An 18622-nucleotide genomic window follows, 5' to 3' on the forward strand; every position below is an offset into this window, starting at 1 on the left:
CGAATTTCAGGCAATTCATGTCAGATGCTGATAATAAGATAGCTTTTACAATTTTTTTTTAAAACTAAAGTATGTTTGGCTTCACCACGAAAATGAAGAAAGCTCTTCGATATACCATTGTCCTCTATTGTTATTCCTGCATTAAGATTAGTACGCGTAAATCATATAGTTATTAGAAAAGATTAGGTATTTTTAGCACTTTCACAGAATAAATCATTATCATGGTTATATTGAAAAACCTGCAGCGCAAAGTACGACACGGAGCTTGATTCAAGACATCTGTTGAATAATGCAGAAAGTTCTAAAATATTAATGATTATCATGAAGTGCATGAAAGCCAAAGAAAAGATTGGATGAAAGATGAGCAACATGCAATTAATGTTATGATTCTTTCAAGATGTTGCCTTTAGGTATATTTAACCCATGTCCAACAATCAGTGTTTACAGGTAGGCCTAACTGGAATCTGAGCCTGTGCATTGAACAACCCGAAAAGCAAACACATGCATTATTGTCAACATGCAGTAGCACTGAGCACTACAAAGAAGTTGCTTATTTGGATACAAAGACCAATCCTAAGCCAGCTTTGCTTCAGTTGGAAATTGCCCGCTCAAATTAACGCTTTCACAAACAATGCATCATTTGGGTCATCATTTCGCTGTGTGATACGATCAGGGAAGCAAGTCTGAAGTTATTCTACTGAAAGCCTGTATCTTTTGCCTGTTTTCAAGAATCAGTCGCACCATATCGAAAACTTCAAAGTAAGTACGATTTTCCTCCTTTTTAAAGATTAAAATCGATATCATGCATGATCCTAAAGAGACAAATCTGGGAGAGGACGAAGAGCATATTAGGCACAGAAAGTCACTGCCCAGTTTCCAATATAAGTGAAGTGTGTTAGAGGAATGTGAGAATTTTCGTATTCTTAGGAGAGTACATCATAGTGCAGATAACTTCGGCTGGGTGTTTTCGGTTATATTTTTTTACTCTGCACTATTAAATAGGCGTTAAATTGATTTGTGGAACTTTTGAAATTAACTTTAGTATCAGGAATGCATCTTTTCTGAAGGAAATTCAAAATTATGTCATACATACTTAGCCCAAGTTATTTGAGATTGTTGTGTTTTCTACATGTAGGAAAGGAAATTCTTTGTGTTTCTTAATTTTGTAAGATTAGATATGTAATTGTGAGAATAATTATAACTGTTCAGTAGTATAAATGTTTTTCTATTTTATTTGTGATTTCTGGAATATTAAGTAGGCTTATATAATTTTTATAATAATTTTCCATTATAGGTGGATCTTTGTATTTGTAAAGCAGTCTTTAAATGGAATGTTTTACACGTTGAATTCCCCCATTGTCAGTTGGATTGTATTGATTTTGATACTTTTATACTTGTGCCACTATAAGTTTGGAAAGGAATCTTAAGAAAAATTCTTTATTCAGAATGCACTAAAAACAATTGAAATTGGAGCCTGCTGTAGGCAGTGTTGAAAATTAACTATGTCCATTATTAGGCTAAAGTTCAAGAAGAAGTGGCTTTTATAAATGAACTGATGCAAGTAGATGAAAATCGATAGGTTTATCCCTTTTTACATAACCCACGAATTTAAAAGATCCCAAGCACAAAATTAATGTTTATATGTTGCTAATGACGATGGCGAACTGCAGGAGCTAATTAATCATATTGTTTATCACAATAAGACGCACTGATTCTATAATAAAACGATGATGATGATATATTTTTTTTCACAACTATCTACAGATATGGGTCGTCTACAGAATAAAGAAATATGGTATATGCCGATCATTGAAAATGGGTCCGCTGAAATCTTCTATAACTCATCGATTAAATTTAGGAATGGCAAGAAGAAGCATACCAATCATCTGTGACTATAGACGATAGAGGTCAGGAAGAAAGAGAAGGTGAGGAAGTGCTTCTATGCTTATCTGCTGCTTTCAAACGATTTACATTTTAAAAGAATATAGGCAGAATAAAAAAAACATTATAAACGATTAATTACTGACAAGTTGACCATTATCATTATAACATTGATGATACTGTACAAAACAATGTTTCACTGCTGGTCTTAACTGTGTAAAGGAGCTGCATGTCATGAGCTGTTTTTATTGTTTATTGTACCTGACATATTCTGCATCGATTGATAAAGAGAGATGAAGTGAATATAATAATTGAACATCTGTTCTCCTTTTTCATTTAAACATTCTAGAAGCAATGACGAAAGCAGTAGGCCCATCCTTGGTAACAACATGACTTCTTCAGGGAAAGTTTAATGATCTCTTTGTGTCACCAGAACTGAGGTTAGTTAAATTTCAATGTGTAATTTTTTGCTTTCCTTAATTCATATTTGCTTAATATTGATATGATTTAACAAACATGAAACATTGTGAAATTTCTGATAAAGTTCCTTCCTCATTTAACATCTAACTCCCATGTTCTCTTCCATTTTAAATAAACACATTCTTATGGAAACATTAGTCACATTAGTCTTTAGGATTTGGTATGTTTATAATGAAATAGCTATGAGGCAATTGTTTTAAGGGGATTTCTCCACAAGTATCAGACTGTATGAAAACTATTCATGGTCCATGTAATTATGACGTAAGATACAGGGGCGATCTTTTATAGGCAATTATGATTTTTTTATAACAAAAAATACATTTATATACCATTACTATGATTTTCGTAGTGGTGGCTTCCTCGCCAGCACTTGCTGCTAACTTTGAATAATATCCATTTCATCCTCCTGATTCTCCAATTGTTTCTATCACTCTAATTGTCATTTCCATCTTCTGTTTTATTATTTATCTGGAATGTCACAGAATCCCGTACACATCCAGACGGACACGGAACACAATCCTCACCATCACCACATCACTCGACCTTCTGTCAGAGGACACGATGTCGATCTCTTCGTTTTATATCTTCTATTTTCAATATCCCACTTGCCTAGTAAGACTCTCATATCTATTCCGAAGATCTTATTAGATATTCAGGATGGAGACAACATTCCATACACGGCCATATTTACATTAAAAAAAAAAAACATGCAGTGAGTTAAGATAATTAAGCTACTTTATCTATCTGTGTTAATTCTTTATTGCTGAAATCTAGTATAATCAACACTCAGTGTCCTTATAACTTTGGTTAAGGTTTGTTCTATAACAATATCAGAATTATCTTAAATCTGTATATTATAAAATGTTGGTTTTCACAATTTCAAATCTAAATAGTGTTTTCTTAATCAGATGCCAAGTATATTATTGGATGTTCTTGGTATACATATGACTAAGTTTGAAAAAGTTTCTTTTTGTATAATCAACAAATGCAAATGTTGGTGTTATGACATTACAGAGCAAAATATTTAGTTCTTTTATAATGCATTAGGATTTATTTGGACAGAAACAGTTCGTACATACCAAATTCTCTAATTTGTATTATCTACATATCACCCTTTTCACAAAGGAATTTATCTATTTGTATTATGGATTTTTTCATCATTCTGTCACTCGAGTACAAACCCAAATTTTTCCCTATATACCTTGAATTTGTATCAAAATTATTGTTTTGATATTTTCATGATGAGGATCATAATAACATATACTGATACTGCAATGTACAAAACTATCCATCGAACAAAAGTAAGCAAATATACTTCCAGAAATAATGAAGTTGTCATATGTATATTTTTATATTTGAAGTCCTTCAATTGAATATCAACCTACATTCACTTATTGCCATATTGTTTTCAATAAAATATACATACATGTATTCCCTGTATCGAGAATGAAATCTAATTAATGATTATAATTACAACTTTGAAAATTTACTTTGATTTTTTTATGCGAATTCATTTTGATTTACTTTTTTCTGCCATGATTGTATTTAGTGTATATAAATATGCAATATTTTTAACGCTTTTCTAATGTTTTCAAGTTCAGGCCTGTCTCGAGTGGGGATTCCTCTGGAATGTACATGCAAACTATGCTCAGTGTATTGATTTGGAATATTTAGTATATAATGCTTTATTCGTTTCTTTCCTCTGTTGTTTTACCGTTTTTTTAATCTACGATTTATTCTAAAATATGTACATTTTTTATTACTTTCTTTTGTTATATATTTTGAAAAGTTTTTTTTATCTCATTATATAAATTGAAAGAAAGAATTTGAATATGATGGTTTACATAACCTTGTTAAAAGAAAAACAAATCGTCAAATAATCGTAGTATGAAGTGCGCATTAAACTGCACTTCCTAAAATAATGTTATGTTTAAATCTCGAAGGAACATCTTCATTTGGAAAAGTAAATAGGTTATAGATTTTGCATATATGTATGGAAGTTTAATTTCATTAACAGTCAGATGAAATAATGTTGATATTATTTTCTTGTGAACAAATAACAAATTCAAAACATTTTATTGTAAAGAATGCATTTATTAATGAATACTGTCAAGGAGGTATTTTTTTCTATCTTAATAGTGAGGAATAATTTGTCTCAAATTTGGTATGCTCTAGCCCATCTGGATGCCATTACTTTGATGATGTGATATTACTTTTCATGTCTTGGAAATATATGATACTTGGATAATAAAACTGTATTGTTACTGTAAATGAATTTACAAATTTTCTTGATTTCATATTTTGTTCCTCGAAAATATTTTCATTCGTAATATAGCGATGTCTAGCAACGTGGTGGGAACGTCTGAAGGCGCGGCTAGGTTTCCTGGATCATTCATGGCTAGTCCGTCAAGTTAGTCCGTCATGCTAGTAATGCAACCTAGTCCAGCTTGACGTACCGAAAAATGCTAGTTTCAGCAAACTAGTCCAGCTTAATGGACTAACATCAGGTTAGTCCAGCAGCAAGACTAACTTGAAGTTAGTCCAAGTGGGCACCATTTGGACCAACTTAAAACTAGTCAATAACTAGTCGAGCGACTAGCTATATGTTAGTCCAGCTTTCTGGACTAACCAATAACTAGTCGCTGGAGTAGCATCAAACTAGTCGGGCCTGCATGACTAACGTTAAACTGGTCGCTTGACTAGGAACATGCTAGTCAGGCGACTAATGAAAGGCTAGTCATGCAAGATGGACTAAGCAAAACTAGTCCATCATGCTAGTCCAGCAAAGCAGACTAACTTAAAGTTAGTCCAGGTGGGCACCATTTGGACTAACTTTAAGCTAGTCTGGCGACCAATTTTGGTTTTCAGTGCAAGCCAATCGACGATATTCCATGGGAAATAACGTAATAGCTTTGATCGGTCTAAAGTAGATTTCCCCAATGTAACTGTAGCATGACGATATACCATCATGACTATTACAGTATTTAATGTTATAATCAGTAGCAAATGAAGTGTAAAACCAAAATACGCGTTAGTTTTTCTTACTAATAAAAATGAATAATTGACAATCGAGAACCGAAATATGTCTTAGCTTACATTCCTTTCGACATGCCCCACGCCGGAAGACATAGTGATATAAATGGGTGCTATGAATGTTGAAAAAAAGTAGCAAGGACGAGTAGAAAAGAAAAAAATAGAAGTGACGTCATATAGGCCTTCAAAGGCCTTATTTTGTTATACATGGTATATAGTTACTTTACAAAGACCTCTTGGTTTTTTTTATTATTATGATTCCTTCTTTTGTTCCCTTGCCCTCTTTTTAGTTTTTGTATTGTTTTCTCTCTGTTATTATCTGCTTAAAAAAACGGAGCCCCCCCCCCTCCGCTCACCCGTGTAGACGCCCCCCGAAGTCACATGGAATTGTGTAGGATTACATCATGTGACAAGATATGTTTGCTATCGTTGACCTTGAACTATTACATGTATTCTATTGAATTGCGAAAGTATAAATGAACCCAAAGAATCGAGACCCGAGTTTATTACATAAAAAAAATATGTTTTTATATCAGTCATACCTCAGCAGTCCGATACAAATGCACTGTAAAACCTCGTGATTTTGTTTACAAATTGTAATTGTATAGATTAATGCTTGACTTCCAACTTCTTTGAAAACACAGTAAGTGGACCGCTGTTGTAACAGCTGCAGTAGAAAAAGAAGAAGAAAAAAAAAGAAAGAAAGAAAGAAATAAGAAGATAGAAGAAAGAATGTTAAAAAAGAAACAGATTAGTATAATTGTATTTCAAATAACGACGGGTCGCGACGCTCTTAAAATAATAATTTCTTTCAGTCACTTTGGTATACTCTTAACCGCGAAAGTCATTAACATTTCCCTGCGATAGAATTAGCTATTTCAATACAAAATACCACCCCCGACCAAGGAGTAACTCCTTGCTCTTACAAGAGGGAACACACATTAGCAGTTACCATGGTAACACGGAGATATCGTTAATTCTTATGTGCTTTGTCTGGAGTGGCGCGCTCTCTCAAAAGCCCCTGGGGTGGGAAATACTTTATTGTAATGTGCGCATATCTCTTGATGTGCTTCTTATTCGAACGTCGGCGATATTAACTCCTTGTAAAAATGGAATGAAATTATTTCTTTAATAAAGCACTTGTAAATCTCAGTCTGTCTGTGGTGCTTGTTCAGATAATCTAGCTTAAAAACATGTATTGCATACAGATTTGAATCATATCATAAGTATCATAAGTTGATAAGATATCAGTCTTATTGTTCATATACCATCATGATCATCACTACCGCAATCGTCATTCTTAACATGGCAATATTGTTATTTTCTCCATCATCACCATCATTGTCACCATCGTCATCATCATTATCATAACCATTACCGCAATCATCACCAATATCATGTCACTCTCATCATCACCATTGTCATCGATATCATTATCATCATCATCATCACAATCATCACCAGTATCATCAGCAACATAATATTCACCATCACTACTATCATCAGCACCATCATAATTGTAATCATCAGAACCGACACCACAATTATCATCATCACCATCATGATCATCATCCCATCATCATCATCGGCATCCTTGACATCACTATCATTATCATCATCATTATCATCATCACCACCATCATCATCACTATCATAATTGTAATCATCATCTCCGACACCACAATTATCATCACCATCATCATCATTATCATCGTCATCATCATTATCATCATCACCATCATCATCATCACCATCATCACTATCAACATCATCACCATTAACGTTATTATCATCAATTTTGTTGTCACTTTCTTCGTCATCAATTAAAAATTCATGTATACATTTATTGGCTTTTCTCAATAAAAGTATCTTTCTAGATTTTAAGGGGGAAGGAGGGAGTATAGGGTTCTTTAAACAAATTATTAGCAAACTGCTATCGAGCACCCAACAATATGTTTATGATATTAGATTGTACATGTAACTCATACGTCGATAAAGGTTTAATGACCTAAAGTCTTAAAGTACCAATGAAAATATCCCTCAATTTAAAAATGAAATAAATCGTAGCAATCTACCTATAAGTCAGGTTTGCTATACATTTTCATTTTTTGTCATAATTATATTTCAAATTTTGGGTGTGGATGATAATTTTCTCTGTATTTATCCCTCTCATAGCGAGTGGTGCAAGCGAGGATTATCCCTCGCATGTGCACTGCAAAAACTGGTGTTGATTTAACACCAGCCCGGAATTATTTCCATAACAGAGAAGTGTTAAACAACACCAGTTTGGTTTTGGTCTAACACCAGATAGGTGTTTATACAACACCAATTAAAACAGCATCGGTTTGATTCCAAAATGATGTTGTTTCAATACTTCTCTGGTGTGGACATATATAGATTCCGGGGCTGGTGTTAAATCAACACCACATTTTTTTTTGCAGTGTACGCCTGTCTACTGCTCTAATGTTGCAAATCACCGTAACATGTATAGAGACGTTTGGAATATTTCGTTCAGTAATTAAGCGCATCGATTCACGAGTAATTGATTCCCATATTTATTTAGGGAACCATCGATCTGTGCTGTCCTTGGGGGAAAAAGATGTAGGGTCATATCGATGTCATCGCGACGGATTTCAGAGATTTAATTGGCTACTGTGATAATGAATTCTCAGATTGAGGCCTTGTGTCGGGAGGTAGTTTTGCCGTGCAAACCTTTCGTTCAAGGAAAGGGGTCTGAATATGTAGCCTAAACGACTTGACTGGGACACATGCGCATAGAAAGTACCCATCGATCAGGAATGATTGCTTTTGTACTACATTCTTAAAAATGTCGGGCAACATACTGTTATGTAGTATGAATATAACTTCCTGTTATCCTTTCAGTCATTCACCCTCACTTGTTTACAAACTCCCCCAATGTCATCTTAGAATCCCAAAACCCCCAATACCATTTAACTGCTAAGCCTTGACCATAAAAAGACCAACCCTCAGTGACGTCAGCTAACTTCATGGAAGAAGTATGACTCACACTCCAGCCCCAGTCACTTGCACAGAGCATCACCACACCCCTTGATACCAGAGAAAGTTTGATAGACAGTGAGCTGTAGACCAATCAGATCAAGTTTAGATCACTCCCACCTTTAATAGTTACACCCCAAAACCAATGATATAAATAAGACTTCTTGATTATTAGAATAGAGAACACCAACGATAGAAGACTAGACCCACACTCATCCAGATAGACTTCAAGACTTAGACGTCCATCGAATATTATAACTTCACTCCGAATCTTAATCTTATACTTCGAAACTATTATATTCATCGTCTCCCGTCATATCCGAATCTTCATGTACTTCGAACTGTCTGTAGCTGAATATTGATAATTAAATACTTTGTGATTTGAACTGTACAACTTTCTCCAAAGTTTCTTCATTACGAGTCCCTAATTACCGATCCCATTCCCCAACACGACAATATTGTCCACACAACAATTGGTTAAAACTTCTGGGTACACAGCAAAAACTGTGGTGTTAATCGGTGTACATAGAGGACCACACCAGTTATTTTACACCGGTGCTAAATTGTTGGTGTTAGTTTTACACCTATAGGTGTTATTACAACACGTTTTTTTGTTACATTTACACTCTTTGGTGTTATGTTTAATCTCTAGGGTGTAATTTTAACACCTCAGGGTGTGGTCCTCTATTAACACCAATTGGTGTAAGTTTTAACACCACAGTTTTTACAGTGTAGTCTCAACCAGTAATGTGTGCTTTGAGTGAAAAATACACAAAATTGGTTGGATAAATTTTTAACCAATTGTTGTGTGGGCAGCATTTTGCCCGATATTTTAAGAGTGAAGCCTTATCTGAAGGCTCACTTGTTGATCAAAGTTTCAATCACTGTCTGTGCCTGCCTGCAGAATAGTCGAATTGTGTGCGTATTGTGTGTGTGGGTGTGTGCGTGCTTTCTTTTTGAGGTGTGTGGGTGTGTTGATATATTTATTTGTTTGACTGTTTATTGATTGTATACTTGCAAAGAATCTTTATTTATATGAATTGTGATTGTCAACTTATTGTTTTGAAAGAGGAAGAAAATAAAATATTATTTAAAAAAAAGTGTGTGTGGGTGTACCTCGATTGACCAATATGACAGTGAGACAGATGATGCACTGGCAATTGTGAAGAAGGGCCTCAAATTATCATCTTACATTGTAAACGGAAACCACCAACCACCTTTCTCAGACCACAAAAAAATGAAGAAAAACATCCGTTTACACTTTGGCAGCACGTACTTAGTTGAACGTGATTAAAATACAACCACCTCTTCTTACGAATCTCGTGATCATTGTTTTTTCCAATTTGTTCGGTCAGGGGTGGCACCACAGGGGGAGGGGGCACCCCCCCTCTAGATTTTTCGAGTACAGTGAAAAGGGGGAAGTAGGTAGAAATGAAGGAATAACATGAATATGGAGGAGAGGATACAAAGGAGGCATCAACTCTATGATTTGATTAAAATGAGAAAAAGGCTTTAAAACTATATACGCAATCGTTATTAGAACAAGAAAAGACATGATATTACACTTTTACGATATCAAATTTCGATAGAGTTAGATGAGAACTATGTGAAAATTTGACAGGACAGGGCCACAGAATTAGAATTAAATATGTTGTGAAATTTCGACACTTTAACCTGTCCCTCACTTCCGCCGTTGGTTATTCTCTTGCTGCATTATAATTAGGCAGGAGGAAATGTAAGAATATGATTAAATATTTTCTATTTCCCCTCGTTTTCTTTCTAGCTCTATTTCACTTTTCTTGTCGTGTTTGTCCCCTTTGGTGAGGGAATGTATGGGGTTGGGGGAGGGTCCAGTTCGACACAAGCCCCCCCCCCCATCATCTGTACGCCATTGTCTCTGGTGATTTGTTAGGAGGTTATCGCATGAAGATTCATTATAGACAAAACAATCTCGCTTTGTGTAAGGTGAAGTATCTTCGCATCGAATATCAAGAAAGATCGGGAGCATTTTGAGGACAAGAGTGGGGCACGGGAGTTACGACATGTGCGAGTCACGAGGTCGTTAGATCATGAATAGAGAGTTTTCGCATTTACAACTGAGACACTCTCTACAACGCATCAATTCCTTTGATATTGCAATTAAAATCACAATGGAGAGCTGACAGGCTTTTGTCGAAAGTTGTTGGACTCGAACAGCAGATCGTCCGAAGATTTGCACCGGACGAACAATTGCAAATATGTTGTTGTCGAAAGTCAAGAGATTCCGATGCTCCCACAGTCCACAAACATTCGACAAAAACCTCTCAGCTCTCCATTGGGATTTGACTTGTATACTTTCAAAGAAATTTGTGCCTTGTCGAGAGTGCCTCTGGAGTATATGCGAAAAGTCCTGATTGATTTGGCGTCAAACTACGCAACAGGGAAGGGAATTAATATCCCTACACTACACTGTAAAAACGCCGGTGTTAATTTAACACTGGCCTGGTTTTGGATAAAAACCTGTCTGGTTTTAGACCAAACGAAATTGGTGTTGTTTAGCACTTGTCAGGTGTGGACATATATAGATTCCGGGCCGGTGTTAAATCAACACCAGAGTTATTGCAGTGTAGATAGTGATATACACCAAGTACACTCTAAAAAATGAAGTTCTAATTTAGCTCTTAAAGAACGTGTACAGTGACTGCACTTCGGAGTGCTGATTTGTCTAGTTCAGATTTGAACGAGATAAGTCAGCACTCCGAAGTGCAGTCACTACACTGTTAGAAAAAATAGAAGAAGTTCCTGCAGCAGAGTCTCGAGAACACCTGTAATCTTACCGAATTGCGTAATCTTACAGGAAATTGGTATTTGATGTATGGAATCTTACAAATTTCCTTGAATAAAACACCCTTTTCCCCCTTTTTAAACAGACCTGTTCTGTTAAATTGCAGAAAAATTCTTGTTTTATGAATTTACAGAATGATTATTACGCAATTCGGTAAGATTACAGGTGTTCTCGAGACTCTGCTGCAGGAACTTCTTTTATTTTTTTCTAACAGTGTATACACGCTCTTTAAGAGCTAAATTAGCACTTCATTTTTTAGAGTGTATACAAAGACAGATCTATGGATAGAGTGAGCGAGTGTGGGTTTTGAAAATAAAATTAAGAATGAGGAATTGGAGAGAGAGGGGGGGAGGTAGGGATTGAGAAGAGAATACAGATATATTAATAAATCATAAATCAATAATGTGCAACAATACGTGAAACCTCTTGTGGCAGTAGTAGCGGGATAATCATGAAACCATGTGATTAATTACCACATGATCATACGAACATACGGAGGTGTATTTACCATGACTCCTATGATTGTCATGTTTGGCTAATCATCATGAATATTGTTGGAACACAATCCCTGATCGAAATAGACCGTGGAATAAATAATAGATTGATCTTTCCTGGGGTCTAGTGATATTATTTTCTCTCAAATCATGCTAATACCGATATGTGTGAGTCACAATGTTTTGAATCAGTTTGAATGAGCAACATTCGTGTTACATTGAGCACCATCGTATTATATACGAATTGTGTTGTCAAGATCATTAATGTTTAAAGTGAACACACTCAGTGTGATAAAATCAGTCGCTTGTATGTTCTGTAGTTAACGTGACCGTTTTTGACTCCAATTAGGGATTTCTCCCTTGCACGCAGCAGACTTGGTGGACCAAACGCTTCAAGGGGTACTCCGGGCTGAAAATAATGATATGTACAAAAATAGAGTAAGATTCACCGACCAACATTTAATATGTATATCACCGGCACCCCCCCCCCCCACTTGATTTTTTTTCGTTATGACTTGAAATAATAATTATTTCATATTTTCATACATGTGTGTACGATATGTCTCCCTTATAATGAAATAAGTTGCAGCGATGAATATCTAATGCATTAAATCAGCTGTCAATCCATTTCTTTTCATTCTTGGTGGACAGAATTTGAATAAACATAATTTCATATCAAAAAGTACAAAAGAGCAAGTGGGGATATGATATCATCAGATTGCTCATTGAATATTCATGAAGACATGCATAGAACTGTTTCACCAAAATAATGTAAATCTTTAAAATGTCTTAACTTTGTTATTCCTTGCGGATTTCGATGGAAATTTTTAGTGTTTGTTAGTTGCTTTTTTTAATCTGTTCCAACTGTATTATTTTTAGCCTGTGGTATCCATTTCAGTCTCTGTATACATTGGTTGTTCCGTTGAACTATGTGGTCCCCACTCACCAACACATGAATGATGAAATGTCAGAAAATGTTAAATGTATCCCCAGAAACCACGGTTATTCCTGACTACAGACTAGGCATGCTATAAGAGTAAAGGTGAATAATACAGACGCATCGTTCAGATGAAAAACGTTTTATTGCAAAAGCGTATATGGGAGGGGGACTGAATATATACACGAAATCGCAATTTTGGGTTCTTTTTCTTACAGTTCTGTACACGTCTACGACCCACAAAGGTTGATCATATTGATCCATTCCTTGGACTAAAACCATCTCCCCTATTATGTGGTGTTCAAAGAATAGCGTATTTTAGCATCCACTTCGCAGGCAATGTCTGGAAGGGGGCAGATTAGAGGTTAGGGTGGGAAGTTGGTAGAACGGAACAACACATCGTAGAAAAAACTCATCGTCTTAAGACTCGGACCGGACGAAAAATGTCAAATGTTTTGTCCATAGTCAAGTACCACACTGCTTTTTTGGTTTGCCGATTTTCGGCAAAGGCTGATTTTGCATTTAAGGGCTATAATAATATAATGATAATAATAATAATAGCGGCATATTTACCAAGGGTAGCCACTTCAGTTCCGAAAACTGTTCTCCCAGCGGGCCCTGCTATTATTACCCCGGCTTTAGGACGGCTACCTTGATCGGGCGCTCGAGCAATCGAGGAATTTCTTCCTACCGGGTACCCATTCACCTCACCTGGGTCGAGTGCAGCACAATGTGGATACATTTCTTGCTGAAGGAAATTGCGCCATGGCTGGGATTCGAACCCGCGATCCTCTGTTTCAAAGTCCGAAGACTAATCCACTGGGCCACAACGCTCCACATTTGACAAAAGATTCTCTATTGACAAAAGATCATCTGCGTTATAGAACGCGTCTGCCAAGCGATTGCAAAAATTGTCTTGATATTTTGTCTGGGACGCGTGCATAAAAAACACATTCATCGAGTACATAATTGATTTTGTTTGCTCGTTGTTTATTAATAGCTCTGGCATGCGTCCAATTACCAGGGTTGTTTTCTTATGATGGGGTAGTGAATAGAATCTCTCTATAATGATATGAGATTGTGAGATATCCGTGTGCTTTCCTGACATTCATTACCACTGGATATCATGGGCCAACTTCATAAAGACGTTAAAGTATGGTAATTTTGTCATTATTGTAACTTGTAATTGGCAGTTTAGCCCTGTTACCATGGTAGTTTTCGTAATAGTAAAGTTAGAATAGTTGCATATCCTTTTGTTATTGGCCCTGAGTTTGTATATTTTTAATCATAATTATGCAAACCGAAATCGAATGGGCATTACCAGCGTTGTACTATCTTCCCAATCTTCATCAACATCATCAGTATCGTCGTCATCATCTTCACCATTAACATCATCACCATGTTTATCATTGCCATCATCATCTCATTAATCATCACCATTATTGTTATTACTCTACTAAACATTATCATCACCATCATCGTCATAATCATACTCCTAATTATTGTCATAGTCGTCATCATTACCAACATCATCATAGTCATCGTCACCATTGCCATCATCATCATTATCACCGTAATCATCACCATCATCATAATCATCGTCGTCACCATCATCGTCATAATTGTCATCATCACCATTACCATTATCGTCATCATCATCATCACCACCACCATCATCTTCATCATAATCATCATCATCTTCATCATCATCACCACCATCATCATCATCATCGCCATCATTATCACATTTTTGGCACCCCCCCCCTTATTCTCTGCATTCCCTTAGAATTTCAGTTAAACTCCTGATTTTTAAAACACCTTGAGTTGAAGCATACCATGCCCTTATAAAGGAGAGCCATCAATAGGCTCGATACGGTTTTATTGTATCTTTGATCATTTTCTTAAATTATATCCCCTGATCAGCTAATTGATATGTACCACTACCAAGCTTTTACAATGTATTTGAATGTTAACTGAGAAACAGAGTATACGATAGCCCAAAACCAAGGTAAACTAACTCTTCATTTCCTCTAATAAAGATATGAGCTGTAATTTGCTGGGAATGTTCATGGTTATCTTTATTAATCTCTATGTACTGAAATTCATATCGCCTCTTTATTATTTTTTTTCTATTTCTTATTCATTTTTTTATATTGTTATGCTATTATTTCATCAATAAATACTGAATTATAGAAAAGATCTTTACACCCCCCACACACACTCTGTTGTTGTTTTTTCCAATCTGCCTGATGGTACCAGTTAATGCTATTAATAAGAAGTAAATTTAGATATATCTTTTTGGATATCGTCATTGCTTTTTATATGTGTTTAAAGTTTCATGTTAAGCTTATATTCATGTCAAGTTTATATCAGGCTTGTTAGGCATGGTAAAAACGATGATATATTTTGAGAATGGAGATGTTAGTATAGTTGGCGCTATATAAATGCAGATACTGTATTTTATTGCAGCGTGGGGGATGGGAACTAATGCCGTTCGAGATGCATTTACACAAGGCATGCCACTATGAAATGAACATAAGTGTGATTCATTATGACGTCACTATTCTGGCGATTGCGCAACTAACTTCATGAGTAATACTTTTCTTATTAATTGGACTTTTTAATGGCCTTTAGATCACTGCACATTCGTTGGAGATATCATTGTAATCTATCAGAATTTGGTGTAAATTCTAAAAATAAAATAGTTTACCCCCTCCCACACACAAACAAACAAACAGACAATCCTCCTAATCTCTTTCCCGCTAATATTCTTACTTTGTATGTATTTATATATTAATTGATAAATTAATTCATTCATTCATTTAGTTAAATATTTAGTTTGTTAGTTATTTTTCTTTTTTATTATATTATTCTAAAATTCTTCGTAGAACAACTGGCCATCCCTTTTACGGCACACATTATGCATACCCTGGGTCTGATACTCTACGAATGCTTGATCAGTACCTCCACACTCAAGTCAGCCACTTCTTTTCCCCGACGCTCACAAACACTCGAATTTTTTTCACGAAATATCATTAAAGCGGCAGAGCAGCGAGTGAGAAGAATCAATATTGTGATCACTGACTGCAATTATCATCCCTGGCAATCTGCATTCACCCACAAAACGCACCCTCACGTATCATTAACACACACCCACATTCACCCTCACTGACCGGACGCATTTTAGTTTAGTCCCCGATTTCAACCCGCACAGCAAAAACTGTGGTGTTAACCGGTGTACATAGAGGACCACACCAATTTTACACCGGTGTTAAATTGGTGGGGTTAGTTTTACACGTATAGGTGTTATTACATCACCTACGGTTGTTACATTTACACTCTTTGGTGTTATGTTCAATCTCAAGGGTGTTATTTTAACACCTCAGGGTGTGGTCCTCTATCAACACCAGTTGGTGTCAGTTTTAACAACACAGTTTTTACAGTGCGTGTTCGCCACAGCCAACCGTCCATTCACAACGCACAAATACACGCACACTATGATTAACACTCACCCGCACTTCACGCGCGCTCGTTCACACAGACCAGACGCATTTTACTCCAAATCTCAACCCGCGTTCAACTATCCGCTCCAAATGCACAACCCGAAAACTCACGCACACTATTGTTACATTACAAAAAAAAATTCGCTTTTTTAAAGCCTTTATTGAGATACTATCACATTTTTCATACATACAAGGGTAATAAATCAAATACATGTATACAAATTAAAGTGAAGTACACGTATACAGCAATATAACAAATGAAATGATATACATTCTTTATATAAATTTTTCGAACAAATATTATCATAACATTTAATACCAATAACAAAAACCACGTAATTTCATATGTATTTACTGTATAATAATACTGTATTGTATGATGAAAAATCAAAAGTAAAGAATTTTTTAGTGAATAGGTTATCTCATAATAATAAAAAAGTACTTATACATGTATATCCGTGCCTCCAACTTTTGTAAGACAATAAAAAAAAGTCTCTATGTTTATTCTTAAAAAATGGGCCTATACAATAATCGGAATAAAGATTTTATATATAAAACACACACGAAAACAAAACACAACATCAACAACAAAAAAAACCTTTTCCACACCCCCTAACAAATATTCTCTCTCAAAGCACACACACACACACCCACACGCTTCATTCCCAAATTTCCACTAATGCATGCTAAATAATATCCTCACTTCTTTTAACCCTTTCTTGCTACAGCCAACTATCAACACACATCGCACAACTTAAGCAACACACACACATGTAAAATTAACACAAACTCTCATGTCGCACTCGTGGATTTACCAAGTTTAAAAAGACATACATATTCTTTTCTAACTCTGTCGAGCTAAAATTATCTCGCTGCGATTTATTACTTAATGAAGCAATTACTTAATATTGGTTCTCTTTAATTGTTCTTTCTGGTGTCATGTACATCTTAACTCAGATTTATAAGAAAATGGATAAGTAAATAAATAAATAACTGAATTCATACACAAGTAAATAGATTAATGAGTAATGTACTTGATTAATATATAGAAAAGTTCATTCAATTTTTTGTTATTTATACATTTCACAAATGCATGGCATACAGATGGCAGCTAGAAGGCTGAATTTGGCATACTTTTTTGAATTCTCAAAGATAATACATTTTAAATAAAAAACAGAAGAAAGGTATTTACACTAGCGTTATACCATTATGCATATGCAATTAAAAATATATGAAATAAATAAGTTATATAGTAAATAATTGAATTAATATAATGAATCAATACATAATTTGATAAATGGACAATAGATGAATGATAACATACATACGCGCATGCATGAACATATATATTATACAATTGATCCTGCTTTTAATACTGAAAATGATAATAAATTAGGCATTTTTAAAAAGATAAATGCATAGATTTTGATGATTACACATCCAGGGGAACGAGCACAGTAATAGGCATCACTACCGCAGAGCATTCTACTACATCGTGATTTGTCAGATGAAGAGAAAGGTTACTCTAATGAGTACTATATGTGTCATAATATCACTGGATAAAGGGTATACACCATCATTACTTACCGTGCTGTACACCGTGCGATTTTCTGTAAACGCAGATGAGCTGGGTTGATTCATAATTTCGTCATAGTGAATAAGTGGGACTAATGAAAATGAACCATGAGTCGTGTAAGCTTTAATTCTGTGAAACACATGTCCCATAAATATTGTTGCTGTAAAAGAAATTCGCCACCTCTTGCTGACGTTTGAAATTGACTATGTAAAAAAAAAAATCGGATAAAGGAAACATTGAAAAAATATGTTGAGTCCTTTTGATTGATGATGTAGAGAACCATTGTTTCATGTTCTCGTTGGGTATTTCGTAATGCTCTCATTCAATTTGTAGAATGCATAAGCATACTCAATAAACTGTGCCACACAAGATCCTCATCCAATTCTAATATGATATAAATTCGTGTCTTTAGTTTTCCCACTGTTTGGAATTCCATTCCTCGTAACATACGATCATACACAAATCTAAATTTATTTAAAAGATGTATTAAAAAATCCCTCTTGTCCAAGTATTAATTCTTTTGCTCTCCCTATTTTACATGTTTTTGATGTCATCCTACATTATTATAATGATCTAGATATGCCTGTGTAATATATATTATAATTTCTTTTGAGAACTTATTCTCACAAGGCCTCTGTGCTTTTCTTCTCAAGTTCTCTTTCATTCAATTATGATATTTAATCAAGGCAATGTTTTGTTTATTTATGAAATGATTTACTCTGTATAATTGTATGCATTTTTAATTTGTTTGCATTGTACATATGTTTTTTTAACCTATTTCAATTTGAATGAATAAAGAATTGAATTGAATTGTCTGAATGAAAAAAAACCCACCCGCCTCTCGTAATACGGTAATAAACTGTAACATGATCAATC

The 18622-nt window shown here is 35.1% G+C and overlaps 1 long non-coding RNA gene across 1 annotated transcript; it reads left to right on the plus strand.

Moving 5' to 3' along the window:
• Positions 1–568: 568 nt before the first annotated feature.
• Positions 569–4509, plus strand: LOC121416638. The gene is made up of 4 exons (XR_005970224.1): positions 569–759; positions 1765–1925; positions 2231–2321; positions 2844–4509. It is a non-coding gene; the product is annotated as an uncharacterized LOC121416638 (long non-coding RNA).
• Positions 4510–18622: the final 14113 nt, after the last annotated feature.

Source organism: Lytechinus variegatus, chromosome 6 (genome assembly GCF_018143015.1).
Source record: "Lytechinus variegatus isolate NC3 chromosome 6, Lvar_3.0, whole genome shotgun sequence".
Classification (NCBI taxonomy): domain Eukaryota; kingdom Metazoa; phylum Echinodermata; class Echinoidea; order Temnopleuroida; family Toxopneustidae; genus Lytechinus; species Lytechinus variegatus.